At 35.5% G+C, this 21,685-nt stretch overlaps 1 pseudogene; it reads left to right on the forward strand.

The window, feature by feature from the left end:
• Positions 1-231: 231 nt before the first annotated feature.
• LOC140835678 (alpha-1,4 glucan phosphorylase L-2 isozyme, chloroplastic/amyloplastic-like) lies at positions 232-4,443 on the forward strand (annotated as a pseudogene).
• Positions 4,444-21,685: the final 17,242 nt, after the last annotated feature.

Here is a 21,685-nt window from a genome sequence, read left to right on the forward strand (position 1 = left end):
AATTGGCTTTCGTATGTTCTTGAAGTGCCCATTTGGTCTTTTTTCTTGAATTATCTCGAGGTATCTATCTTCACTGCATGCATGGGCTCCCGCTTAAAGGCTATAGCAATTATTTGGATTCTCGTTAATTACAAGAAAACTGTAGAAATGTGAAAGGTGAAACCTTTTAGTTGTTTTAGATATCAGAACTGATGTTTTTTTTCTTTGAAAACTACTTTTGTTGATTTATGAATTGTATTAGATGCTCTTAGTCCGGATTCTGCATCTGTTGCATCGAGTATCAAGTATCATCCCGACTTCAATCCATTATTTTCTCCCGAGGTGTTCAATCTTGCTAAAGCATACTATGCCACGGCTGAGAGTGTTCGTGATATGCTCATTTAAAATTGGAATGCCACAAATGAATATTATGAAAAGCTGAATGTGAAGCAAGCCTACTATTTGTCGATGGAATTTCTTCAGGTAAACTGTTATCTCTGGCCTCTGCATAAAATATCTTGGACTTCAAGATTTGTATGCACAGTTTCACAATTTAATCTCCTAATCTTACGCAATAGGGTGGAGCATTATTGAATGCAATTGGTAATTTGGAGCTGACGGGGGCTTATGCTGAGGCGCTGAAAAAGATTGGGCACAATTTAGAAGATGTCGCTGGACAGGTAGGAAATGCTTCTGATAGTCTCACAATATGTGTATGATTCAATTAGCCTACGCAGGTTAGTAATTGATTTTCATTAATTGTTATGATTCATAAGAGGTTAAAGTTCGTAGATTGTACACTCCCAGAAGTTGGGATACGATTTCCTTCTTCTCTGGATGTCCCGACTAATGCACAGAATGAAAACTGAGAGAATTTTTCTAACTGTTTCAGAATGGTTTTGTCTATTCCTGAAATGTGAATTTGAAATCTTATATTGATATATGTTCTTCCTCCACTAGTACTGAGACAATGGTACTTTCAAATGATTATTTAGTACCTCAAGTAAAGGTTGATGATTGAACTTATTTCCATTTGATGGATATCATGAAAAAGTGTTTCCAGGGCCTTCTATTATTTATTAGAGTGAAAACAAAATATACGGATATTTTCGGTAATTTAGCAAGTGTTATTCCGTTCCATCAACGAGTATCAACTGTATATATGATTGTAGGAACCACTAACCAGATGCTGCACTTGGTAATGGAGATTTAGGACGGCTTGCATCTTGCTTTCTAGACTCCATGGCAACTCTTAACTATCCAGGATGTGGTTATGGACTTAGATACAGATATGGTCTATTCAAGCAGCTCATCACAAAAGATGGTCAAGAGGAAGTTGCAGAAAATTGGCTAGAGGTATGCTCAGTCTATTTTCTTTTTTATTCAGGTGTTGCATTTCTCTATTGAGGTTTCGGCATCGCTGTTCTTTTCTTTTCTTTTTTCATTGAATCACGCAATCAAAAACGCATGCTTACAGTGATTTTCTTGTTCACTTTGTCAAATGTTTCCTCATTAAAATCAGATGGGAAATCCATGGGAAGTCGTTAGAAACGATGTCTTCTATCCAGTTAAATTTTATGGAAAGTCATTGAAGATCGAGATGGAAGAAAAGAATGGGTGGGAGGTGAAGACATTATTGCTGTTGCCTACGATGTTCCAATACCAGGATATAAAACAAAAACGACACTAAACCTCAGGCTATGGTCGACAAAAGTTCCTTCAGAAGTTTTTGATTTACATGCATTTAATGCTGGGGATCATGCAAAAGCATATGAGGGCTTGAAAAGGGCTGAAAAGGTCTACTCTGATTCTCCCATGCATAATTTGATTTTAGCTCTATCTCTTTCAGGACAACAAAACTCTTAGATTGCAGCACCTTTTACTTTTAAGGGGTGCAATTTGCATCATAAAATGCTTAGCTTTTATTAAAGGACAAATAATACAAAATTTCATGGTTTCCTGCTAGAATGAAGGAACCTGACATAATCAAGTAAATATGATCCGTTCCCTTTTATTTTTGGACCAGATTTGCTATGTTTTATACCCTGGTGATGAATCATACGAGGGAAAGACACTTAGATTGAAGCAACAATATACTCTCTGCTCAGCTTCTCTCCAAGATATTATAACCAGATTTGAGAGGAGATCGGGGGAACCTGTTAAATGGGAGAATTTCCCAGAGAAGGTTGCTTTGCAAATGAACAATACTCACCCAACTCTGTGCATACCAGAGCTGATGAGAATATTAATAGATGGGAAGGGTTTGAACTGGGAAGAAGCATGGGAGATCACTCATTGGTACGTTATTTGATTGCTTCCTCAAGTGAATCTGCTGCTGACTCTAGGTGCTGTAGAAAGCAACTCAAAAGACTATTTTGCCACAATTTTTACTAATTCTTGTGTATGCACCTGTAAGGTATTCATGTATGATTGTCATTAAAGATCATTGAGATGTTGAGGTGCTTGTTATTTGTTATATTTTGTGTTCATGTCAGTGTGTTCCTGAATGTTGTCATTTGCACCAACAGAACCGTAGCATACTCTAACCACACTGTTCTACCCGAGGCTCTTGAGAAATGGGATGTGAATCTTATGCAACAACTTCTTCCCCGGCATTTGGAAATCATAAAAAAGATCGAGGAAGAGGTATTTCGTCCTTGGGTTCCATCACATGGCAAACACGCTACAAGCTACCATAGTTTAAAGCTATATATTTAACGTGTTTCATTTCTTAATGTTTATCTTTATCTATCCATACACACTGATGCTTTTTATGCAGTTTATTGATACCGTTATTGCAGAATACGGCACTGTGGACCTGGATCTGCTACAGAAAAAGCTGAAGCAAATGAGAATTCTTGATAATATGGAGCTTCCTTCTTCTGTCCTGAAATTACTTATTAAATCACAGGAAAGCGTTTTGGCCAAATATGCTAAAGAGGATAAAGTTTCTGAATCAGATAAAATTGCAAAACCTGTCCCCAAGGACGAAGTTAAAAAGCCTAATGATAAAGCTGAAACAAAAAAACCTAATGACAAGGATAAGAAACCTTAAATCTCAAAGGCAGAGAAGAAAGTGAAGCTGGCATTTGAACCAAATCCAATGCAACCACAGTTGGTCCGGATGGCTAATTTATGTGTTGTGGGAGGGCATGCAGTGAATGGTGTTGCTGAGATTCACAGCGATATCGTCAAGAAGGAAGTTTTTAATGATTTTTATCAGGCAATTAAAATATGGGATTTGATTCAATATTGTTTTGTTCCAACAGTACCGTTACCAATAGAGTCATCTGGCTTCTCTCAGTAACATGTATTGGTACTGACTTGTTTTTTGTAAGTGACAGCTATGGCCTGAGAAATTTCAGAATAAAACTAATGGGGTAACTCCAAGAAGATGGATTTGTTTTTGTAATCCAGCGCTCTGTAAAATCATAACCAAGTGGACTGGGTCAGATGACTGGCTAATAAACACTGAGAAGTTAGCAGAGTTACGGAAGGTATTCATTCAAATCTTGTTCATCAGTAAATCTTTTTCATTTAGTTCACATTATATTGAATTTGATGTTACAGTTTTTGGCAATACTATCATGATTTCTTGAATTGGCTATAGCTTGCAGATAATGAAGAACTCCACACCGAATGGAGAGAGGCAAAGAGAAACAACAAGAAGAAAGTTATGTCATATCTCAAGGAGAAAACTGGGTATGTTGTTAGCCCTGATGCAATGTTCTACGTTCAGGTTTCCCTATTTATTGTCCTTGAGTATAAATATATTTGATTTTACCTTCCCGTGAGCTTTAAAAGTTAATAAACTTAACATTCTTCCAGATAAAGCGTATTCATGAGCACTAACGGCAATTGTTGATATCATGGGAATTGTCTATCGCTACAAGAAGATGAAGGAAACGAGTCGTGAGGAGAGGGAAGAAAAATTTGTTCCCCGGGTTTGTATATTTGGCAAAGCTTCGAAAATATCATAGTGCAGGAGAGTGTGTTGGGTGTGTGAAGGACTTGAGGCTGCCTAGGCGATTTCAGTTGAACCTGTTGTATTGCCATAGAAAATGGATGATTGAACCTGTTGTATTCATCCTTAACTATGGTCATAGAAACTGTTGTATTGCCATTGAAAAATTTACCATGGGAATTGTCTATGGCTACAATGGATGACTGAACCTGTTGTATTGCCATAGAAAATGACCATAGTTAAGGATGAAAGCGACTTTTACAGGTATACTGAGTATAGTGGTTACCGTTTGGCAGAGTTGCTTCTGTTTTTAGTATAGAATTCTTGATTGTGAGCCATTCAATTGTGATAATGGGCTTCTTGGTGGGCCTCATTTCTTTCCTGTAACTGTTTTTTGAGTCCAATACATAAACTAGATGTGAACCCAAAAGGCCCTTTGGCCCATTGATCATTTCGTCAACGTTATCGTTTTTTCTTAGCAACCCTAAAATTCACCCATATTTATATGGGAACTCATCTGTATTTAAAGCATTTGATATTTACCTATGTTATAAGTGCAAAAATGTTAACTTTTTAGGGAGGCAAGTGTTAAATATATCTAAACAACGATTTTTATCAGCTGTCTCGAACTCGGAGCTAGCTGGTTCTCCCCGAAATGAAGGTATGTGGATACGAAAAACACAATTTTTTTAAGTATTTATTTAAATAAGAATGAAGTAGATTTTTTATTTTGTTCATAAATAGAATTAGAAAGTGTTTGGGAGAGCTACTGCGAAGCACTTCTTGGATTCTAGCTAGGTAGAAGTACATTGTTTCAATAATTTTTAACCAAAAGGTTAAAGTAAGTTCGAGATTCTTATTCCTGCTTCTATTTTTTTTATTAATAGTTTAAAGTTACAGTTTGACATTTGAACTCTTAAATTTTATCATATTCCACAATTATTTTCAATTTTTATAAATATTTTTGGAGATTTTTTAAAATTTTAAATTTTATTTATATACAAGTTTTTAAAACTTTCGAATGAACTTTATAAAATTCAAAATCATATTTTATAAAAAAAACATTTTATATTTTAAAATTTATTTTTTTTATAATTTACATTTTCAGATTTTTATTTACATAATTGGCGTATTTATGACACAATTTCATTTTTCTTTTATATTTTTATTAAATTTTATATTAATTTTCAAATATCCATTTTTAATAAGAAAAATTAATTTTGTACAAAATATTCAAAATTTAATAATAATTATATAAATGCATTGTTGAAAGTGTTACTACCAAAATTTAGATAATTAAAAAAAATGACAATGTTATGTAGGTTAAGGACAGAGTCAGAAATATGGCTCTACCCAGGCTAGAATTTTAAACTCTACAATCTTTTAATATTTTAAATTGATCTACCCGAGCTAATATCATATTATTCCAAAATTATACAAAATTTACATATAATTAAAAAAAAAAAAAAATTGGACCACCCGGGCTAAAGCCCGGGTATACAAGAGTGTGCCTCCGATAATGTTGTAATTACAAAACTAATAAATTTGGAAGTAATTTTTCTCCTAATACTCAAAATTTAACTTATATTAGCTTTATGATTTTATTTTCAAACATTTTTTACTTTTCTTATCATCTACTTTCAAAAAATACGTTAAAAATATCGTGTCGCGACCAAAATCTGATTGATATTTCGACCTTTCCCCTCCATTAAAAGTAATGATCCCAGTAGATGGTTGATCAATGTCTTTGAAATTTATTTGAATAAAATTCTTAGTAATTTTTTTAATAATTATTAAATACATATAACACATATTTTCTATATCAGAATTTGGAAATTTTAGTATAACATATTTGTCTTTTTTACGATTGTGATATTGATCCACTGTGTTGTCAAATTTTAATCTTAGTTTGTTATCTTTGTTCTTTTTTATAACTGTACCATCTATTTTCTGATATATTGCTGATCTAGCATCGACGTGCTATCATGTATAGTCTCACATAGAAGACGAAATTATAAATTTCCTTTTGCATATTTAGAAAGTTATGAATATTTTATTAAAATTTTGTGTAATATTTAACTTAACAAAAAAAAAAAGGCTATGGAATCAGAGCTCAATTTAATGAAAAATGATGATTAACTGTTGTTTTTTGTTAGAATTAGAATGTGATCATAAACAACCTACTTTAAAAATAATTAATGAAAAGTAGTAGTTATTATAATTAAAGAGAACATGGTATGCTTTGTATGTATTATTGATGATAATAATAATATCATTAAGGGTTAATGCTCCCTCAACTACAGTTATTGTGATAATAATGTATGCCACCACAAAAAAAAAAATCGGTTTTGTTCATGTTACAAACATGGATAGTACTCTTATCGAGTCAGTATATGATATGTTTGCTGAGTTTATAAATCATGGTCAATAATTCAACTACGATGCATGAATAAGTGAAAATGATTCATCACTCAACATATGTGTCATGTATTAGATAGATAAGGACACTGCTCTCATGGATAGCATTTACAAAGCCTATTTGTACAAATCAACCATTGATTTAATGTCGACCAGAGATTCTCAACCGACCGATCATCATCTATGATTAATATGGTTATCATTGTAATTAATGTCTATAATGGTAATTATCCGTTGTCAAAGTTCGGTTCAACTCCATCAAATTTGTCGGTAGATCATATTTATATGATTAGAAAGTTTTTTTTTTTTTTTTATGTGGAACACACTCTCTTAAATAAATAAATATTTTGATTCATGTTCATCGAACGCTAGCTGCTGGATGATGTTCATATTTTGTCTCCCAGTATTTGAATTTCGTTCTTAGGATGTATCTATTTTTTGATATAATCATTTTCTTCGATTATGGTTTTTGAACAATGATTATGTGAGCCCTGGGTATGCCCAGTGTATTTTGTATTCTCTTTATTTATCATCTATGATATGATATGTGTTCATATAAAAAATAAATAAATAAATATAAAATTTAATTGTAAATTTTAAAAAAATATATTATAAAAGTGGTAAATACATGAAATTAGTTATCTTTTAAAACCTTTCATGTTTACTGAAATCAGGAGTAAATGTGCCTGGATTTTGAAAACACAAAGTTTGAATGTAAAAACTTATGTGAAACGGTCTCACGGGTTGTATTTGTGAGACTGATATCTTATTTCAGTCATCTATGAAAAATTATTATTTTTTATGTTAAGAGTATTACTTTTAATTGTGAATATCGGTAGGGTTGACACGTTTCACATATTAGGATCCGTGAGACGGTCTCTCATAAGACTCACTCTTGTTTGAAAAGACTTTTTATTTTACAGGAGAGAATTGTGCTTTTTCAATATTTTACAAAAGTGGTAAACACAATTTATCCCTCTAAAATATATGGAGTTGTCTATTCTTGTTCAAGATCATATGAAATTTACTTGAACATAAAATCACACCAACTAATTTTCTCACATTATATGAAATTTATTAAAAATAAAGGCAAACTTGCAATAACTCCCCATTTCCATTATCAACTTTCTCCTCACTCCCAATCCATCTATGATCTATTTCTTTGTTTAAACTCCCCATTTTTTCAAAATTTTCAAAAACATCCTTAATTTTATGATTTTGGTACGTGGATTTGTTATACCTATCGAGCATGTTCTTGAAGGCATATAGCCCCAAGACATGCAGCTACGCAAGGTTTCCAGCCTATATACCATTCTCAAATGATCGATATATATATATATTTTTTTATAAAAGGCTCATCATGCTTCCGTGTAATAAATTATATCTTTTACATCTTTGACCGGAGTGCCACCGGATACAGTATCTACCGTATTTTACAGACTGCTCCTCACAGTCTAACCACACAGTCGCAACAGATGGTTACCGATGCAGAATCCTTCAGCAGCACTTGGCACAACCCTAATTCATTTCCTACCTTAGGCTCTACAATAAAAGATAAAATTTTGAAAATAACACATGAGAGGGGCTAGAGAAAAAGATTTCTTTATTCAAACACAAACATTTATTATTACATAGTAACCTCCTGTAGAGGAGGAGAAACTTGTTTAGCTCTAATTGTAGTTGAACTTACAACACACATAAAATTGAAAGAGGAAATATTACAAGTATTTTGAAGAAAAACGAATAGGTTGAGTGATGCCTTCATCTTCCTTCTGCCTTCATATTTATAAAAGTCCCTTACCGATTTGTTTGCGGACTTCAAACTCTTGCTAAAATCTGATGCCTTCTAGCTGTGGTTGGCCCTATTTGGTTGAATGGTCCCTCCACTCAAATATGTCTTCTTCCTAGATTATTGTTTATTATTATAGAAATAGCTTGTTCCTCTAACTTTATCTCCTGGCATAACTAGTAGATATGTGTCTGTATTATATCAGCTGAGATATCGTTTCTTCTTCTTTAACAATTTGTAGAGATCTTTAGTATTACCAGCTGATTTCTTATTCTCTTCATTCGTCTTTTCGAAACCTTCAGATATATGAAATACATTTTCTTTAGGTTTCGAAATTTTCTTGTATGTTTCTTTTGCCTGTTTATCTTCTTTTATAGATGATTTTGGGTTACGGTTTCTTATCTGTTTATCGGATTTCCTTTATCTTTAAAGATAGGGAATCCAATGTTCTTTTGTCCTTTACCACCATTATTGGTGGTCCTTGTATTCCACTCACATGGTGGTCCTTTCTTTGGTTACTGGGATGGTCACATGTCCACTTTAGCTTTGTCGGGGAATCTTTGGCTTTCTGTGTCCCCTAGGAAAACGTGCTTCTTTCCCTACTTGTACTGGTGTCGATAAAATGTTTCCGCTTGCTATTCCACAGAAGATTTCTTTTCTTTTTTCAAATATATCTTCTGCAAAACTTGTTGTTTTTTTTGTCATTTTATTTAACAGGAAAGATCTATTTACAGAATTTTAATAACACTTAAATGGATACTTGACTTTGTCCATCTCAGTTAGACAGACCCAAACTCCCAATGCTCTCCTGGTAGACATGCCATCTTCATCAAATGAAGAAACTAGGGGTATTTCGTTTGTAGGAGGATCCTTGATGAATTTCTGGATATTCATGTCTGGGCCTCCTTAGCTTGATAAAATGAAAGGCTTCATTTGAGCCTTTCCGTGCTGGTTCTAGTTCTGCATTGAAAAATACAGCTCCAGAATATCTTCCCTGGACAAATGATCATTTTGTCCAAGTTTCATGCACCGCTTCCTATATCCACTTTGGTAATGCTGAAATCTCCGAGAAGCTGGAAGAAGTAGTATAAACTGAGGCAAGAGTTCCAAATTCATACCAAGCTTTGACTTCCTTTGGATATGAATTTTGTTTCATCCATACACTAGGATATTTCCTTGCAACATCAACTCGAATCATAGCTAGGAGAAGTTCGGACTCTTCAAAATGCTCTTGGCATTTGTCAAAACCGGACAGCTGTCGATTGGCCATTTCCAAGGCAGTGCGGAGGCCAATGACCATATATTCGTGAACTGATCGGACTCGGAACAGTTCCTCTTGAAGTTGATCATGAAGCTCTTGGGTGGCCCAGGCTCGACAAGCTTCCTTCGTAGCCACCGCGGCTATCTCTTCAAAAGCGGAGATCAACATTTGAACACTCTGTCCATAAGGAGTTAAAAAAGAGAGAAAGAAAAGAAGAGATGAGAAGAGTAGAACTTACAGAAAGAATCTGGTTAAATCCTTCATAGAGCTTTGGGGTCAGGAGAGAACCCTTCAGATAATATTCCTCAGCAAGAAGAAGCATATTCTTAAGGAGTCTGACCCCAGTAGGAGAAGCTCCCTCCAGGAAAATGTTGCCTCAAACTCCTTGCAGCTGGAGTGGAGGGGCTCGGTGAGAGGTTGGGTCAAAGCGGGAGAGGCGGATTGGGCTGCTCAGGAGGTGCCTTGGTCTCTTCTTTCATTCTCCCCGAGGAGGATCAATTCTGCACTGGATGCCGCTTTTCTTTTCCACTAGATAAGAGGAACATGATACGCCAAATCCTCTAGGAAATCAGGCCGAACATTTTCCCCCTCATTTTGATTTTCTACCCAGGTTGAATCTTCTAGCCTGGCCGCCTCCGCCTCCGCCTCCACCGCATAGACAATTTAGCTTCAATAACCGCTGGCTGGACCAACGTCTTCTAAGCAGCAGCCTTCCGAGCTGCCAGTTTTTTCTCCTTAGCCGCCTTCTCAGCTGCCCACCTTCTTGCAAGGGCTTCATGCATTTCCGAGTTGTCTACACAAAGGAAAGAAGATGATAAAAAAAAACAATAAAGCAGATAAGGAAAAAGCAAAGGAAAAACGCAGAGGAGGAAATTACCAAGTTGAGCGCACGAGCCAGCTACTTCATCGATCAACCTATTTACAGGGTCCTCAGCCCGGACACTCAACCCATAAGCTATTTGGTTCTCTTCTGTCAAGAGGTCAGAGGAAGAAAACTTTTGCCCCTCCACCAATTCCTGACTCCGAATGTAAGGTTCCTCAAATTTAAAGCCACGGGGAACCTCAAGTTGAATGGGGAGGCTAGGCAAGAAGCCGGTCAAGCATTTGGGAGGTGAAGGAAGGGTAATGTAGAAGAACTTACATTTCCACCCCTTCATAGAGGAATGGACATCATCAAGGAACTGGCTATTCAGCCGAGTAGACAGGGAGAAAGCGTTATCGCCAAAACGGAAGATGAAGAAGTAATGTAAAACCAGGGGGTTAATGAGGAGATAGTGCATTTTGAAAAGGATATAGACCGATGCCATAATCCGGAAAGAGTTCGGAAGAAATTGATTGATGGTAACTCCTAGAAAAAGGAGCACATCAACGTAAAAAGAAGGAAGGGGAAATCTAAGGCCATTGTGCATTTGGCCTATGAAAAACTTGTAAAAGCCCTTCGGGGGCATATCTGCCTGATCGGAGGGACCGGGGAGTCGAATCTGGAAGGAAGAAGGGATAGATCCTAAAACTCTAAGGTCTTCCTATGCCCCGGGGGGATGAATACTTCCCATTGTGGAAAACTAAGGAACACTCGGGGCGTCGGAGGGAAGAGAGCTCGGAGCTAGGGCTTTACCTTTCTCCATCTTGGACGCCGGAGAAGGACCAGAAGGTGTAGGATTGGTTCTTTGTGCTTTTGGTTTTTTGGATAAGCGGGTGAAAGTAGGTTTTTCCACAGAAGAAGAAAGAGAATCTGAATGTGCCGCTGCAGACTCGAACTCAGGCAAGCCGCGCTCATTCGCTCCAGAGGTAGATGAGGTGGATTAAACATTTTCTAAAGAAATGTAAAAGCGAGGGGAATTACGAGTTGTTTGAAAGTCTGGAGGTAGTAGCGGTTGCCGGAGGAGAAGCACGGCACGCCGAAAAATAAGAGAAAGTGGAGAAAATTCAAGAGCTAAAAAGTGACAAGTGAGGATGGTTCATTATTTTATATAGGTGAGGGAAAGTGATCTCAACCGTTGATCTAAAGATAAATGGACGATCAGGACGCATCTTGGAAATTGTGTATGGATATGAAAGGACATGTTCGAAATTCGAAGCATCTCAGACTGTTCACCTTCTCAGAATTCAAAGTGTTTTGGGCCGTTCAAATTCTAGGGTGTACGTCATCATGACATCAGTCTTACCAACCCGAGAATCGGAAACGACAAAAAAATTTCATGACCAGGAACAAAAGAGTGATCGGGACAGCGAGCAACACTCTAGCCCGACTATTTAGGGAGTGAGTGATGATACTCCCGGGAGGTTGAGTCGTGGGTTCTGAATGATCCCGAGTCATGGATCAGGTTATGTAAAGCTTTAGGCCGATCCGATACCAGCCGGGAAAATGATTGCCCGAGACATCATCTCCCTGGACTACCAGAAGCCCGGGCTTTCCGACGAATTGCCTGGTAATGGCTCTCTACTCGGGTTACCTCGATAATAACACCGCACTCAAGTGCATACGTATTTGATACCTTATCTTAGTAATCATTACTGTCAAAATCATATGGATTTGACAAGGCAATAGGGACAAATTGACGTGTCAGAGAAGGTGATGTCACACAACAGGGTATGGGCAACCATCTTGCCATAATTAGTAAGTTGGCACTGAAAACAATGTCATCATTGACATTCTTTCTATAAATACTAGGTTTGTTTAGCATTTATGGATTCATGCACATATATATTGCTCACATCATTTACTCTCTAGATTTGGATAGACCATTGGCATATTATTCTCTTGCTACATTGGTTCTCTTCGTTCACTGCTAACTTTAGGATCGGAGTGTTCATGTCGGACACCTCTCCAGCGCCTATTCACGTTATTATCTTCGTGTTTGTAGGTCAAACTCAGCCTTTCTCAAGAGAAAAACATCTTGTTTAGACATATCTCGTTGTGCTCTCATTCTCCATTAATTTTAGACCCGATCCAGTAAATCACCAGACCAAACTCACTCGATTTACTCAGATCACATCAGAACCATTTATAATAAATTAAACGGCTCGATTATAGATTGGATTATGAAAATATTGCTAACTTGTACCATGCAATTCTCTTTTGATAAATGTATTCCTTGTCCAATGATATTCCTGCCGTAACTGTCTGGACGATTCGCTCTTCTTGGCGCAAACCGATAATTACATGCCGATGTGATCGATGCCTTTATAAAGGCAGCCTAGGCTGCTATCTAGAGCCTCCTATTGGAGGGGTCTCTAATTTTTTATATTTATTTATTGATTATTATTTTTTAGTAAGTTTTCGTATTTTTGTTAAAATTTTGAAATTTTTGTCATTTTTTTGTACTTTTTCTCCATTTTTCTTGGTGGAAAAAACATTCTTTCTTCTTAAAAAATCATTTTTCTTTCTCTAAATGTTTTACTCACTTAAGTTAGATTTCTCAACTCGGGTCAATCATATATAATTATTTCGTTTTTTTATTGAATGTGATTTTTCTTATCTGTTTGTATGTTATTTGTAATTGATTTGATTTTTGGTCGCTCTGATTGTATAATCTTGTAATTTTCTTATTTGGTTCGTAGACTGTTTTTTGCTCAATTAACTCTTAGTTATCTTTTGCATATGTTAGTATTAAAATTATAATTTGTATTTGTTTGTGACAAAAATCAATTATTTGTGCCTAGCTCCTTATTTTAATGATTCTTGTTTTTTTGTATTATACATACATTTATTTATGATTCATGATATTGAACTTAGAGAATTAATTCATGAGTTATTTTTGGTTTATTCATGTTTTTTTGTAATTTAATAATTTATGTAATATGATATACATCAATATTGGTCCCACGTGCGGAATTTGAGATAGTAAAAATCCGAAAATAAAGAATAAAATGAACACCGAGATTTACGTGGAAAACCCCTAAAAATTATTAGGTTAAAAACCACGGACAAGATGAAAATAATTCCCACTATAATATTTTATAGTGTACAACTCACTCACTGTGTTTCCAAAGAGAACACACACTCTCTTAATACAGGAGAACAAAACACCTCACAAATATTATAGAACTAAGCACTTAAATGCTTATAAAATGAGAGAAAACTCGAAGAAGGGATGATTTCAGAATGAAAGGGGGAGCTCTATTTATAGAGCCCCCTGACCGTGTGAAGACGCGTATAAAACGTATCTTCCGCCCTCCACGAAATTTCCGTCTGAATGATTGAATGGCAACCCACGTTTAAAACTCAGCTAGCCAACTTTGATTATTTCACCCGACATGCATTTATTGCATGTCGGCTACCAACATTTCTCCCACTTGGAGATTTGATTGAGAATCAAACACATCTCCACACATCCTTTCAATCTTGCCATTACCTGCTGCTTACGTCTCTGCTAGGCCACTTGAGAATCTACACCACTCAAACTTATCAGTATTCACTGGCTTGGTCAGAAAATCAGCTTTGTTATCCTTCGTATGGATCTTCTGCATATCCACGCTTCCTTCTTCTACTACTTCTCGCACAAAGTGAAATTGTACTCCAATGTGTTTCGTCCTGGAATGAAAAGCTGGATTCCTTGCGATGTGCAAGGCACTCTGACTGTCACAAAACAAAGGAACATTCTCTTGTTTGTGCCCGATCTCCTCCAATAACCTTTTAATCCATATTGCCTCCTTGCAAGCTTGAGTAGCTGCCATGTATTCTGCCTCTGTTGTAGATAACGCCACAACCGTCTGCAGTTTTGAAACCCAGCTTACTGCTCCTCCAGCAAGCGTAAGCACATAACCAGTATTAGATTTCCTCTGATCAGGATCACCTGCATAATCTGAATCGACATAGCCCCTGAGTGTAAAATCTGATCGTCCATAACATAATGCAGCATTCGAGGTACCTTTAATGTATCTAAGGATCCTCTTAACAGTGCTCCAATGCTCTCGTCCAGGATTCGTCATATACCGACTAACTGCTCCCACTGCTTGAGCAATGTCTGGTCTTGTACAGATCATAGCGAACATCAAACTTCTCACTGCTGATGCATATGGTACTCGAGACATCTCCATCCTCCCTGCTTCACTGCTAGGACACATCTCGGAGGATAACTTGAAGTTAACAGGAAGAGGGGTCAAAATTGGCTTACTATCTTGCATGTTGAAGCGTTGCAAGACTTTCTTCAAATAGTTTCTCTGGGAAAGCCAAATCTTTCTGTTACTTCTGTCTCGGTGAACTTGCATCCCTAGAATCTTGTTTGCTGGTCCCAAGTCCTTCATATCAAATTCCCTAGCCAACTGTGCCTTCAATTCTTGGACCTGATCTTTGTTGGGGGCCTGCTACCAACATGTCGTCCACATACAACAGCAAAATGATATAATCATCACCAGACCTCTTGAAATATGTACAAGGGTCTGCACTCAGTCTGTTGTATCCAAGGCTCATGATATAGGAATCAAATCTCTTGTACCAACACCTCGGCGCCTGTTTAAGACCGTACAGAGATTTCTTCGACCTGCAAACCAAGTTCTCTTTGCCTTTTTCCGCAAAACCTTCTGGCTGGAGCATATAGATTTCTTCTTCAAGATCTCCATGAAGAAATGCCGTTTTCACATCTAGTTGTTCTAGATGTAGGTCAAACACCGCACACAATGCCAACACCACTCTGACTGTTGTAAGGCGAACCACAGGAGAAAATATCTCATTGAAGTCAATGCCTTCTTTCTGAGCATACCCTTTTACCACCAACCTAGCACGATACCGCTCCACTTGGTTATTGCCATCACGCTTGATCTTATAGACCCATCTGTTTCCAATGGCTTTCCTCTCTCGTGGTAGTGTAACAAGATCCCAAGTTTTATTTCTGTCTAATGCCTCCAACTCTTCTTGCATTGCTATCATCCACAAGGATACATCCGAGCTTTGAGTAGCCTCGTGGAAACTCGATGACTCACCATCCTCTGATAATAAACAATATGCAATGTTTCTTTCAGTGACATAATCTGAAAGCCAACCTGGTGGTCTTCTGTCTCGAGTTGACTGCCTCACATTGGAAACCTCAGACTCAACATGTTCTTGTTCTTCGTGCTCTGGTACTGCTTCACAAGAAACTTGACCTTCGTCTGTCTTATTCTCCACCTGAAATATAGTAGTTTCTGAATTCAGTGTGCATTTGTCTCCCTTTACTTTATCTTCCTTGAAGATAACATCCCTGCTGATGACAAGCTTGTGAACAGTAGGATCCCACAAGGGAAACCCCTTTACTCCATCAGCATAACCTAAGAAGATACATTTTCTGGATTTCGAATCCAACTTCGATCTTTCTTGCTCATTGTACAGAACGTACACAGGACTTCCAAATGTATGCAAATGAGAATAATATGTCGGCTTCCCGGTCCACATCTCCATGGGAGTCTTTAGATCAATCGCCACTGAAGGAGAACGATTGATAATATAACAGGCGGTTTTGACTGTTTCCGCCCAAAATGACTTTTCTAGACCCGCAGTCCTCAACATAGCTCTTGTTCTATCCAACAAGGTCCTGTTCATCCGCTCCGCCACTCCGTTCTGTTGAGGTGTGTAAGCCGCCGTGAACTGTCTCTTGATGCCCTCATGTTGACAAAATGAATCAAATTCGTCACTGGTATATTCTCCTCCATTGTCAGTCCTTAGACACTTGATTTTCTTTTCTGAATCAAGTTCAACCCGCGCTTTGAAATCTTTGAAGATCTGGAAAACATCTGATTTCTTCTTGATTGGATACACCCAACATCTCCTAGAGAAATCATCAATAAACGAGACAAAGTATCTCGCTCCTCCTAGGGATACAACCGGTGCTTGCCAAACATCCAAATGAATCAGCTCCAACATGCTTTTTCTCCTGGCAGTAGAAGTGGCAAACTTTAATCTGTGTTGTTTACTGGTAACACAGTGCTCACAAAAGGGTAGTGACACTTTTGTAAGTCCCGGCAGCAGCTTCCGTTCTGAGAGAATTTTCAACCCCCGTTCTGACATACGCCCGAGATTTCTATGCCATAACACTGTTAATTCTTCTCCTGAACCAATTGATGCAACAGCTAGTTCTGCCTCTTTGTGTGTTTCTCCCAAAAGTACATACAGATTTGCAGCAACATTTTCCGCCTTCATAACCACAAGCGCTCCCTTCACAATTTTCATGATCCCGTTCTCGATCCGAGTTTTGCACCCGATGTCATCCAATTGCCCCAAGGACAAAAGATTTTTCGTCAGTCCTTTCACATATCGTACCTCCTGTATGGTGCGAATGGTGCCATCAAAAATTTTATTTTTGATAGTACCGATCCCAGCGATTTCCAAGGCATGATCATTTCCCATAAATACAGATCCACCTGAGATTGGTTCATAATGATCAAACCATACTCTCCGAAACGTCATATGCCACGTCGCACCTGAATCCATTATACATGTGTCGCAAAATTTGTATCTGCCTTTTGCAATTATTGCCGCTTCGCTGAATAATATTTCACCACTGCCTGAAGTACTAGCCACATTTTCTTGAGAACTTTTATCGATACTCGTACACTCTTTCTTGAAGTGCCCTTTACCGCCACATTTAAAGCAGTAGATATTTTTCTTCTTACTTCTTGACTTTGATCTACCTCGTCTTTGACTCCCACTGGAGTCACGGTCCATAAATCTCCCTCTTATCATCGGTAAAGCCTCTGCTTGCTTCGAGGTTACCAACCTATCTTCCTTATTCTTGCGCCAGCTTTCTTCTCCGAGAACCGCAGTTAAGACATCGTCGAATCTTAGAAAGCCCATAAGAATATTGTTGGTAATGTTGATGATAAGTTGATCATATGAATCTGGTAGATTTTGAAGTAGAAGCTCCGCACGTTCATTTTCCCCTATTTTATGCCCCATGGAAGTGAGTTGGGCAAATAGAGTATTTAGTGTGTTGATATGGTCGGTCATCGATGAGGATTCCGCCATCCGAAGAGTATAAAGCCTTCTCTTTAGGAAATCATGTTGTGTAGCGACTTGACCTCGTACATCTTTGTAAGAGTATCCCAGATAATTTTGGATGTTTTTATCTCAGAGATACTTGACAAAACTTCGTCTGCTATAGCCAAGTGTAAATTGGCAACAGCAGTATCATTCATCTCATTCCACTTTCTATCATCCGTAATCTCCACTGGTCTATCTTCAATAGCCGCCAAGCAATTTTCCTTTCTCAAAACTGCTTGTATCTTTATTTTCCACAGCATAAAATTGCTTCCATTGAACTTTGCTATCTCGTACCTTCCCGTCATTATGTCTACAACAATTTTAGTAGACCGGACAAAATAATCATGCCTTAAAAAAAATCTCAAAATATCTTTTCTGATGTGGAAGATCAGTCTAGACTGCAACCACAGAGCATACTCAGAATTTTAAGAAATTTTAAACCAAATCTCTGATACCACTTGTTGGTCCCACGTGCGGAATTTGAGATAGTAAAAACCGAAAATAAAGAATAAATGAACACCGAGATTTACGTGGAAAACCCATAAAAATTATTAGGGTAAAAACCACGGACAAGATGAAAAGAATTCCCACTATAATATTTTGTGGTGTACAACTCACTCATTGTGTTTCCAAAGAGAACACACACTCTCTTAATACAGGAGAACAAAACACCTCACAAATATTATAGAACTAAGCACTTAAATGCTTATAAGATGAGAGAAAACTCGAAGAATGGATGATTTCAGAATGAAGGGGAGAGCTCTATTTATAGAGCCCCCTGACCGTGTGAAGACGCGTATAAAACGCGTCTTCCGCCCTCCACGAAATTTCCGTCTGAATGTTTGAATGGCAACCCACGTTTAAAACTCAGCTAGCCAACTTTGATTATTTCACCCAACATATATCCTTCCGTCTCCACCAACGGGTGCAAATAATGTAAATTGTAGTCTTGACCAGAAAGGCCAAGTTGGTAGAGAACATAAGGAGAAACATTAGGTAGTGTTTGCAGATGATAAAAAAAACGAATATGCTCTTTTTTTAGGGCATAGACCACCGTTGAGAAGTGAATAGTTCTTCCGTTAAGGCGGAGAACTGAACTAAGAATTTTCAAATAGTGTTTGATCGATTACGTATTGTAGAAACATGCTACAGGTAATTCATTCAATATATTGTCTTACATTTCACAGCATATACTATCTTTAAGTCTACTCCAAACATTTATATTCTATGGAAAATTTCAATTAGGTCTTGCATATTTATTTTTTTATGTCATCCTTAGTTTGCTATTTTTTTCTAATTTTATTCATTTTTCCAATGTGGTGGTGGTGTAGCGCTAACATAACGTCAGTGTGACGTTCACGTGTCTAGTACCATATCAACATTCCCGGAAAAAAACTGAAAAATATACAAAACAAGACTCTATTTTATGGCATAAATAACTAAAATTATATATATACAAATATATTTTTCCTAATATTTCATTGTACATACTTATTGGGAATATTTCTAGCTCTCCCTTTTAAGTAGTTGTTTTCTTACCCCAAACCTGAAACCACGACCGTTGGAAGAATCATCGGACAAGAAATAATTTAGCAAATATGTATGTGGTATGAAAAAAAATTGACTTGGGCGTTACATTTTTAGCATTTTTTTTAAATATATATATATATATATATATATATAATTTCATTTGACAAATATATAATTTGTAGGTTTCAAGTTCTAACACAATGAGCTTACATCTTTTAACAATAATAATTCTGACTTACAAAATTCTCAATACTAGCAAACTTTAATCTATTTTTCCTTATCTCATGTTTAATTTGTTCGTTTCATAAAATACAAAAAAAAAAAAAAAAAAAAATTATGAGACGGTCTCATGAATCAATTTTATGAGACAAATCTCATATTTTGGTCACCTAATACATTATTTTTTATATCAAAAGTATTTTTTATTATTGTAAATATTGACATTAATGTTGACTCGTCTAATATCTTTATTCGTTTTATTATTATAAATATTGGCATTAATGTTGACTCGTCTAATATCTTTATTCGTTAGACTGTCGCATACAAAAATAAAGTTATAATTTCCTGATTCAGTAAGCAACACTAAGCACTACGTAGGAAGGTTGTTTTTTTTGCTATATATGTGTATAGAGGGAAGGGACTCTTACTTCAAATCATAATACTTTTACATCCAATAATATCTTTTTTATAAATAATATTAATAATATATATAATATAATTTTCGAACCTTTCGAAAAATTCACGAATTTGCTCGGAAAACACTTCGTAAGCCACATTATTTGCCATTTTATTAATCTAATTACATGAAAAATATTGTGAATTAGTAAGCCTATATAGGTTTCTTGTGAGACAGTCTCACCAATCTTTACCAGTGAAACAGGTCAACCCTACCGATATTCACAAAAAAAAAGTAATACTCTTAGTTTAAAAAGTAATATTTTGCATTGATGACCTAAATAAGATATCCTTCTTACAAAATACGATCCGTAAAACCGTCTCACGCAAATTTTTGTCTTACCCTAAGAATTCCAAATACTAATCATCTATCTTATTATACTTTACTATATTATAATATTTGATATGTACATTTCATTCCATCTACTTGTTATGATTTCAACATGTCTAACCATTTAAAAAAAAACAATTCTAAACTAAATTGTACAGACAGAATAAGTCATTTTTAAATTCATTTATCCATTATTTTATATTTAAAAATCATAACTGAAACAAATATTTTTTAAACATAAAAATATATTACGCACAATTAAGCAACAAATAATATTTATAAATTAAACTGTAATGCTAGTTTATTATTATTATTATTATTATTAGTATTATTATTATTATTATTATTATTATTATTATTATTATAAGAGAATAAATTAATATTCCATTCCAAATATAATGAAAAAGGCCGTAACTATTAGGATCCTTTCCTTTTCAACGTAGTGCGAGCGAGCATCTTGATTTGTTGGAAGGATTCATCCCCCTTATTTCGTCTTTTACTTCTTCCAGAAGTCAAGTCATGGCCCACACACACACACACACACATATAAAATCTATTTTTTTTTTGTTAGAAAATAATGTTTCTGCAAGAAATATATATCGAATGTATACTAGCAATTTTATGTATATTGTGCATTTTCTTTTACAAAAATATGAATAGATATAATATTTTATACCTAATATTCAGTAACTTTCTTAAAATGATAAGAATAGAATGAAGAAAAGAACTTTGAAAAAAAAAATAGTGTGGGTCGGGGTATATGATCGTGAGAAGAGTTAACTCAGTTTGTAAAACTATCATAAATAGTAATAATTTTTTACATAAAAAAATTAATATTTTTCATGAGTTAGATCGAGTTGAATCTTCATTTCACAAAATTGATATATGAAGTCGTCTCACGTGAGTTTTTTTTTGTATTAATAATATGTTATAGATGTACATATCAATGTTTTCAAAATTTGACCGTTCGGTTCGATCGAGAATCGGTCACCGGTCCGGCCAAAAAAGTGCTAATAAATTGTTTGACTGATCAAACCGATCATAATTTTAAATTTAAAAACAATTTTTTTTCTTTTAAAAATGTATATTTAAAATTTTATTTCTTGATTATATATATAATTATTTTGATTTGAAACTTTATTAAAAATATTATTTTAATAATATTAGACCTTATTTTGATTTTTTATTTTTAAAATATATAGATAATTATATTTTATTATATGTATATTGTTTAGATTTTATTATATGTATATTGTTTAAATAAAAAGATATTTAGAATTTAAACTATAGTATTTGTTACATTATATTATTATTTTATATAATATAAAGGTTTTTCGGTCCGACTATCGATTCAACTAATTGGATTGATTGAACCAATAAATTGGTTCGATCAGCGGTCCGGTTATAAAAACATTGTTATATATATTATAATACTTGATTTGTGAGATGAAATAATAACTATGTATATTATGGTATAATAAATATATGGATGACAGAAGGATATATAGCTCCAATAATGTAGAACTCGAGCCAAATATCGGATAAACAAATATTTGAAAATAATCAATATTTTTATCATTTACACCAAAACCGGTCTACTGTTTATTCCAAAAACCGTAAATAAGCCGTGTTGCAGCTTGTGTTTTTCATTTAGAAGTGTGAAAGTTGTACTTACAATTTTCATTGTTTTGAAAAAAAAAGTTTTTTCAAAAATTGTTTTGATTTAGATTGTAGTGTTAGCTTTTGTCGTTACTCTACTTTTTATGATGTCGTGGTTTTATTTG

The sequence above is a fragment of the Primulina eburnea genome, chromosome 7, assembly GCF_022965805.1.
Source record: "Primulina eburnea isolate SZY01 chromosome 7, ASM2296580v1, whole genome shotgun sequence".
In the NCBI taxonomy this organism is placed as follows: Eukaryota; Viridiplantae; Streptophyta; class Magnoliopsida; order Lamiales; family Gesneriaceae; genus Primulina; species Primulina eburnea.